Raw genomic sequence first — 9,208 nt, forward strand, 5'->3', positions numbered from 1 at the left:
TGGTAGGAAAGATTGATAAGGACCTTTACAGATTCCTTGTCCAATGGGGCAAACTCTTGAAATTGCCACAGTGGGTGATACACAGTTTTGATGAAACCAGCAGAGGTACTGAAAAGACTTTGAACTCTTCAACTTTCCAATTGAAATCCTGGATATCAATAATTTCTCTGAGCCTCAGCTTTCCTATATGTGAACTGCAGATAATTCCAATAACACATAACGTCCTTGTTATTATTGGGGTGGGGCGGGGGGAGTAAATGCACAAATGGGCACTGACGGTCAGGCCTGGCATTTGGGAACTATTAGTGCAGCTTAAACCCTTACTGGCTAATAAGGTTATTCTCTGGACCAGGTAGCATGACCGGCATTTTGACATCCCACACACCACAAGGATTGTGCATTCTGGAACTCTGATTAGGCTGTAGAGTTCATCAGTTAGGATCTGTCTCAAAGCCCCACACCATTTTTAAATGGCCTGCTTTTGAGGTCATTGTGCATCAGAAGCTTCCTGGAAGTTTGTTGTCCTAAAGAGGTTCATTTATTGGAAATGAGGAGTCGGAAGCAGGAGGGGTTCAGCATCAGTTCTGAGCCTGGTGGTGGCTTCTCACTGTCAGGGGACAGTAGAAACAGGGGGCTAGTTCGATGGCAGTGTCACTGTGCTCTTGATGTTAGAAACAATGTGAAGCTTTGGGATGCATCTCTGACAAATACTCTTCAGCTTGGTTGGAAAGTCCAAATTTATTTTTGATTAGAGAATAATTATAACTCTCTTAAAGAATTCATTTGGGCTGCTCTAACAGAACACCACAGACTGGGTGGCTTATAAGCAACAGAAGTTCATTCCTCACGGTCTGGAGATCAGACGTCCGAGATCCAGGGTCCAGCAGATTCAGTGTCTCCTGATGTCTTCTCGTCATGTCTCCACAGGATAGGACAGCAGATGAGACTCTCTGGGGACTGTCTTATAAGAGCACTAATCCCATCCTGAAGGCTCCAGCCGCATGACCTCCCAAAGACCTCACCTCCTCACACCATCACACTGGGGGTTAGGTTTCAAGATACGAATTTGGGTGGGACACAGACTTTCAGTCTATAGTATGTTGTGAAGATGAAATGGGACATGATAGAGAACCACATGACCCCTCACCATCTCTTGAATATGCTTCATGTCCAGATGTTCCAAGTCATGGACCGTATTGGTAAGCAGTGACCTCTCTCTACTGGGCTCACTCCCCTTGAAACCACACACTTGGCTTTTGCCCAGGATGAGGGACCTACTTTTGTTCTCTTCTATAGACACTGCTTTAACATACCTCTCCTTCACATTACCAGCTCTCTTTTCTCAGGCTCCCATGGGAAACTTTTCTTCTTCTTCCAAGACACAGGACATTTACTGGTATCTCAGTATTATTTGTAGAGATAAAAAATCAGTAGACCCAGACCTCTGTTTACCATCCTTTATAATAAAATTTGGTCTCGTGATACTCTGTAAGTAAAATAACAATAAAAAGAATTAAAAAGTAAATAGTTACCATCTTTAGGATTAGCTAAATGGCAGCTCCAAGTAAGGAGGAAAGGCTCCATCCCTTATTTTTTTTTCCCCAGCTCCCATCCCTCTGGCACCCACATCTCTGCCCCTGGTCTAGTTCAGCCTTATGACGCTGTACTCACAGATCAAGAGAGAAATGGGCAAAATGAGAACACCATCGTGAGTTTCTTAATAAATTTACATTTCTTGAACTCAAAAGACAAAACCATTTTCAGAAATGATACCTTTCCTCCTTTGTAGGTATTACAACATTATCCCTTTTTTTAAATAACTGTGTAAGAAAATGCTATCATTAAAAAAAAAAAGAAAGAAAATGCTATCATTGTGTTTTTAAAATCCTTACTTGGCAAAACACTAAGTTAAGAGCTCTCTGTTGTTTTCTCCAAAATTTGTTCTTCAATGTCTCCTTGTCTAGTGTACACAAAATCTTAGTGCCACATCTTGTCTTTATAGTTATATAAATTAGATCAAAATGAAAATGAAAATTAGCAATGGATCTTTAGGGATATTCTTTAAATTACCTGGAGCAATTACCTGGAGCCTTTCTTTTCTCTAGAAAATTTTGTCTGGTAAACACTTCCCCTATTTTAAATGATCTGTAACAGACATGCACTCCATACGCTTATGAAAAGCAGAAGAAAAGCAAGGTGGCTTCAGCAGATGACAGTACAAAGCGCCGTGGGATCACAGAAGTGGCAACTGGAAGATAATAATAGAAGATAATTATAAGACAGTCTCAAAGGAAACCTTAAAGGATGGACCTGGAGCATTGCCATTTCAAAAGCACTAGAAAGCCCAGTTCTGGACCCTACTTTGTTATAGGAGTTCTGATGAGCCTCCAAGATTTACTACCACTTTGAAATAGCTGCATCTTTCAGAATCTTAGTAAATGTGATGGGTATTTCTTAATTCTCACACATAATATCAAGCTGAAGATTTATCTTTAAAATATTTCTACAATGAGACCTTTCTCCCCATCCCCACTATAAGAACCCTAGCCCAGCTTCTCAGAATCCCCTACCTGAGTGATTGCAAGAGCCTTCTATCTCCTCTCCTTGGTTCAGAATCACTTCCAGAAGAGCAACTAGCCAAGATCCTCCTATCAATGGCTTCTACCTATACCTAGAAGGAAAGAAAGACATGCAAACCCCTTATCATGAACAAAGTTGGCCCTGGAGAGTTTTGCTGGCTACCTTCTCAGTCTCATGGAAGCATCTCCTCTCCCAGTGGCTCATTATACCCCAGGCATTCTGTTTCCCACTTCGTGTCCTTTGCCTGAGCCACCTTCCTTTCTCTCCGCCTTTCAGGTGTCTGCTCCAAGAAGTCTCCAGTAACCATCTTTCTAGAGTGCACCACCCTCTTCTCTGCTCCAGGGTGATTACATCCTCCTGATCCAACCTGTAGGGCAGAGCTGGTAGGCTGGTATGCCATTAAGAGATTGGGCAGAGAGGAGCTATACATTAAACATAACAGTGAAAAAGAAACAGAACCAGGTAAACTAAAAGCTATAAGGCACAGTAACAGAATGCACCATGCAAGTCTGTGCAATGAATTTAAAAAGCTCAATGAGGTAAATGGTTTCCTAGGTCTTCCTGGAAAAAGCATTTGCTACAATTGATTTGAGACATGTCAACAGACCAGTACCCTGAGAGAAGGTGAAGAGTTGTCTTTTTAAATAGAACCATCACAGGTTGCCTGGGTGGTTCAGTCTGTTAAGTGCCTGCCTTCAGCTCAGGTTATGATCTCAGGGTCCTAGGATGGAGGCCCATGTCACAGCAGGGAGCCTGCTTCCCCAGCTCTCTGTGCTAGTCCCCCCATTTGTGCTCTCTCTCTCTCTCTCTCTTACTCTCACTCTCGCTCTGTATTTAAGATAGATAGATAGATGATAGATAGATAGATAGATAGATAGATAAAAGCTTTAAATTAAATAAATAAATATAACCACCACAGACAGCTTAATGGGCAACTTGTTCTCAAACTTGTAGGAAAAGGGAAATTCCCCCTGGTTTTAGAAACTCCTCCATAACGCAGGGGGAAACTTGTGCTACATTAATTATTTTTCTTGTGAAACCAAATTAACTGATACCAAAACCGAGGTTGGAAAGTGCTCTTACATGAGCAAAAGAAAACTATAGACAAAATGGACCAACTGAACACAAGAGCATCGAAACAAAGCCTACATAAACGTGTATTAGAAGAATAACACACCAGCCAGCTATGGCTCATTCCAGAAATAAGTTATTGATTTGATATTTCAGACTACAGTATTTAGATCCAATATTAATATGTTGAAGAAAAAACCCATATGGCCACTTCGTAGTTGCCAAAGAGTCATTGATATTATCCAGCTTCCACTCCCAAGAACAAAATAAATCAATGAAACTTGGTAAAAGCATTATCTCAAGCTAATGTCCAGGATTATCATTGTGTGCCACCGGAAGGACCCCTGGGGAATTAGGAAAAGTTAGGGATGTCTGCAATCATCTTCATCATGGAACACATTTTTGGAAATGCTAACTAGAAAATTAGGGAAAGAATTGAATAAAATAAAATAGAAAATATTGTGAAAATAGGCGTAGCTTTGCTTGCAACCTTCATTTTCAGATGATCCGTATTTATCATGTTCAACAAGCCCGTGGTCCCCGCACGGTTGTACTCGGTAAAGTATCAAAGCAAGACAGATAGTAGCCGGGGCCTCAGGGAGCCACTGTCCAGTGGTGAGTGAGACATCCATCAGCATAAAGACAAATCGGTACAAATCACATCCGTGCTGAGGGCTGCAAAGCAGGGTCCCAGGTGCCAACAGGACAGTTATGGGAATTGCCAGATCTGATCATGGAGACAGTAGCCAAAGGGAAAAAATGAGAGAGAAGTGGCAGCACCCAGATTTCATCGCTGTCTCCCCATTCTCCAGGTGCTTCCAGTCACAGGGGGACACGGAGGGATGGAGAGAAGAGAAATGAGGAAATGAGGAAGAGGAAGAAATGCTATCAAGCCAGTGCTTATGAGAAGGTGGAAGCTCTGGCTAGGAAGAAGCCCCAAGCAGGTGACAAGGTGGTCAGTGTTCACTCACAGGAAACTGTAGTGGCTCTTCTCTGCCAAAGTCCCTGACACCTGCACTGAAAGGTCAGACCTGCCCCCACCGCCCCCAAGGCTGGAAAGTGAGACTCACCAGACGTCAGTGCGGTACTACAGCTTCATACAGTGTGCCTGAAACATGATATGGCCAAGCCTTGCGTTCTTCATACTGCAAGTTCATTTTGTGGGTCAGAGGAGACAATGAAAGTTAAGAAAATAAAGCAAAAAACGACAACAACAAAAATTTTGAGAGTCCATCTGGCCCAGAGCGGGTGCTCAGAACATGCAAAGAAGTCCTCTGTCTCTCACAGAAGCTGTGGTGGGGACCAAGGAGGCGATGTGAACAAATAACTTTGAGTCCAATCATGTTTAAAATTCTTAAGTCAGCAAACTGAATCCAACAGTGCATTTTAAAAAGTCATTCACCACAATCAAGGGAATTTATTCTTGGGATACAAGGGCGCTTCAACCAATCCATATGATACTTCACACTAATAAAAGAAAAAATAAGAACCATATGATCATTTTAACAAATGGGGAAAACAGTATGGAGGTTCTTCCAAAAGTTAAAAATAGAACTACCCTATTATCCAGAAATCACATCACTGGGTATTTACCCAAAGAATACAAAAACACTAATTCAAAGGGAAACGTGAGCCCCTACGTTCATTGCAGCATTACTTACAATATAGCCAAATTATGAAAACAGCCAAAGTGTCCATCAACTGATAAATGAATAAAGAAGGTGTATATATACACATATGCACAATGAAATATTACTCAACCATAAAAAGAATGAAATCTTGCCTTTTGCAACAACATGGATGGAGTTCCAGAGTATAATGCTAAGTGAGATAAGCCAGCCAGAGAAAGACAAACACCATATGATTTCATTCGTATGTAGAACTCAAGGAGCAAAACAAATGAGCAAAGGAGAAAAGGGACAAACCAAGAAACAGACTCTTAACTATAGAGAACGCGCTGCTGGTCCGTGGGTGGGGGATGGGTGAAATAGGGAATGAGGATTAAGAGTACAGTTAACTTGACGAACACTGAGTAATATATTGAATTGTTCAGTCACTCTACTGTACACTGAGAAAAAATATAACAATGTATGTTAACTATACTGAAATTAAAATAAATTTTTTTTAAAATCTGGAGTCATGGGTGCCTGGGTGGCTCAGTGGGTTAAGCCTCTGCCTTCGGCTCAGGTCATGATCTCAGGGTTCTGGGATCGAGTCCCGCATCGGGCCTCTCTGCTCAGCAGGGAGCCTGCTTCCTCTCTCTCTCTGCCTGTCTCTCTGCCTACTTGTGATCTCTCTCTCTCTCTCTCTGTCAAATAAATAAATAAAATCTTTTTAAAAAAATTAAATAAATACATAAATAAATAAATAAAATCTGGAGTCATAACATAACCAAAACATATAGGTTATGATCTCTGGCATAAGAAAGAGATAAATTACTGTGGCCAGTGCAAAGAAGAGGACAATGCTTCTCTCCTAGAAGGGTCATCAGAGGTTCCCTGGCCGGGGCGCCTGGATGGCTCCTTGAGTTAAGCATCCGACTCCTGATTTTGGTTCAGGTCACGATCTGAGGGTCCTGGGATTGAGTCCTACTTCGGGCTTCTCACAGAGTGTGGGGCCTGCTTCAGATTCTCTCTATCCTTCTCCCTCTAGTCCCCCACTAAAAAGAAAAGAAGAGGAAGAAGAAGAAGGAGAAGAAGGAGAAGGAGGAGGAGAAAGAGAAGAGGAAGAAGGAGAGGAAGAGGAAGACGGAGGAGGAGGAGAAAAGAGGAAAAAAAGAAAAAAGACACTCCATGGCCAATTAGCACACAGCGTACCCTGGTGTCTGGGCGGGAGAGGAGGCGCCCCGTCCATCCTCTGAAGCAGAGCTTTGTTCAGTCCTTCAAGGTCAGGTTAATTTGATTAACTGATGAACTGAGCACTTACAAAAATATTTTGGAGGGGCGCCTGGGTGGCTCAGTGGGTTAAGCCGCTGCCTTCGGCTCAGGTCATGATCTCGGAGTCCTGGGATCGAGTCCCGCATTGGGCTCTCTGCTCAGCAGGGAGCCTGCTTCCTCCTGTCTCTCTGCCTGCCTCTCTGCCTGCTTGTGATCTCTCTCTGTCAAATAAATAAATTAAAAAATCTTAAAAAAAATATTTTGGATAATTTTTGCTAATTTTTGCTGTGCTAATCTCAGATGATCTTATAGCTCTTCAGAGTTCTCAGTCTGGGTATGAGCTTTTAAAAATTTTATTATTATAAGGAAAGATGCAAAAATTATGGGTTATAGGGCATTTAGTAGTCTTTCTATTGACTCCAAAATAGGCAGTCATTTTTTTCTCCCCTTTTTTCTTCTGCTTTTGCTAAGTCACTTACATAAACAACGTCCTCATCTGCTTTCTCTCTCAGATATATGTGTCACAGTTGTCCAGAATCCTTATCCTCTCAACATTTAACTGTAGCAAGCCAGCAGGCATTGTAACTGTTCTCCCCAATCCGTGGTTTTCTCCTCCATGTTCAGAAAACTTTAAATTTAAAGAAGAAAAAAAATGAGCCTGTGTCATGTTAGAAAGCAGTAAGAAATTCCTTATTTGCATTTTCCAGCGTGAATCTCCTTCCCTCCCTCCCATCATCACGGCGATGTGAAGCCTGACACTTGCCGTCTCGGCGTTTACGGGATACACAGTGACTGCAGGCAGGTTCATACTCGAACACATGGAAGCTGACAGCTTCCTTTTCTTTAATGGTCTCGGGAACACGAATGTTTCCACTCTGATGCAGGATGCCTGGCGAATGCATTTTGAAGACCGTACTACCCTCTTGTTTTGACACCATTTTATATGAAAAGCAATAGGAGAATTGACCTCCACAATTCAAGGGTTTTATTAGATTAACAACCAAATTCCTAACATATCTGCAGTGTTAAGCTTATGATTGTTACTCCTTTCTCTTTTAGCCTTTTTTAAGCTGGTGATTAAAAAAAAATAATCATCATCATCCAGGCCCTGAATCATAGAGAACATACTCTCTGAAGATTTCAAATATATGCTAATTATAAATGACCTAAAGGTAACTGTCCCGGGCACACGTTGTGCATATAATTTGTTACTCTGTTTAACCTTCAACTTGAAAATGTAAATAAGTAGAAAAGTGCAAGTCGACTTAGTATTATTTAAAAACCTGCACATACATTTTCCTTTACTGTCCAGCTCAGGGACACATTTCTAGTGTTAAATACATTGCGTTTTAAAAAAAAAAAATCCATAAGAAAGAAGGTAGTTTGTAAGTAAATAAAATTCAAGATTTAATTTCTCCCACGGTGACCCTGTAGGTATCCAGTAACACTCCATAAATTTAGACATTAGGAATGCATGTTGGCGTCACTGTGACAGTTAAAAAAAAAAAAAAATGTAGTCACAAAGAGTAATACACTTCCCTGAAGGTCATTGTTCCTGTGAAACCTATTCCCTTCCTTCACCTCCCAACTCACCCCAAACACACCTCAACCTAAGTTTTGGAGGTCAGAGAAAAGAACAAAAATTGTTTTAAATTTTAATTTTTTTGAGGGGGGGACAAATATTTCTATAGTTTGATAGAAGAAATTCCATGAAAGTTCATAATTCATGTTAATAAACAGTTTGGAAACAGAACCCACCAGCTGAAACAGCAAATCCCAAATTGCGTGGCTGGGGGCGGTCGCTGCAAGGGGCTGCCCATCCTTTCGTGGCCGGCTACCACCTGCAGAGAGTGGAAGGTCCCCCACCCCAGGAGGAGAAGTTTGAGCTAAGTCCCGAGAATGACCAGCCTCCAGACTGCCACGACATTGTTGTGTGCTTGGGCGTAATGTGAGAGCCTAGCGACCACCACAGCTCCGGGAGCCCTTCCTGGTAAGCCTCACTGGGGAACCCAAAGAGGAAGAAAAATGGAGTTGAAACTTATCTGCCCAGTGTTAGGGGTCCCAGTCCCCTTAAAGGTACACGTAAGCTGTTAACATGGAAATCTTTAACTACCTGAATTGTTTTCCTAAATCAGGTGAAACACTGATCCGAAAACTTCAAACAGTTTTACTAAAAAACAAAACAATTTCACTCATGAATATTGATAGGAAACAATCTTAAATAAGGTGGAAGCACACAGAACCCACCAGTGTATCAAACGCACTTATAAGCTATGCCTTGTATTTTGTAAAACACAAAAACCAAATACATTTGCCACTTCCATTCCAGAAAGCCTTCTCTAAGGATCATAGACTTAATTAATGTGTTAGATGTTTAACCCCTAATTTTTAAACATAACTAAGTATCTGCAATTGAATGAATAATACCTAATATCCTTTACTGAGGGTGCATTGGCTATTTCTTAATATAGTACCTCTATGAGCTCCTAAAATAGGAAGGCTGGAGGATTATGTGAAAGGACTTTATCCTCTACATATTTACTCTACATCTCTGCTTCCCTCTTTTCCTATTTTTAAGCCAAATTTTAAAACAATGAATCATGGAACCCTACATCAGAAACTAATGAGGTACTGTATGGTGGCTAATACAACATAATAAAAAATAAAAAAAACAAAATTCA

The 9,208-nt window shown here is 41.2% G+C and overlaps 1 long non-coding RNA gene across 1 annotated transcript; it reads right to left on the bottom strand.

The window, feature by feature from the left end:
* Positions 1-820: 820 nt before the first annotated feature.
* On the bottom strand, positions 821-8,453 carry LOC125107535 (uncharacterized). Its single transcript, XR_007129584.1, has 4 exons — positions 8,286-8,453; positions 7,007-7,155; positions 4,722-5,118; positions 821-1,486 (listed from the first exon to the last, which is right to left on the bottom strand). It is a non-coding gene; the product is annotated as an uncharacterized LOC125107535 (long non-coding RNA).
* Between the last annotated feature and the right edge of the window lie 755 nt (positions 8,454-9,208).

This window comes from Lutra lutra, chromosome 8, assembly GCF_902655055.1.
Source record: "Lutra lutra chromosome 8, mLutLut1.2, whole genome shotgun sequence".
NCBI classification, from domain to species: domain Eukaryota; kingdom Metazoa; phylum Chordata; class Mammalia; order Carnivora; family Mustelidae; genus Lutra; species Lutra lutra.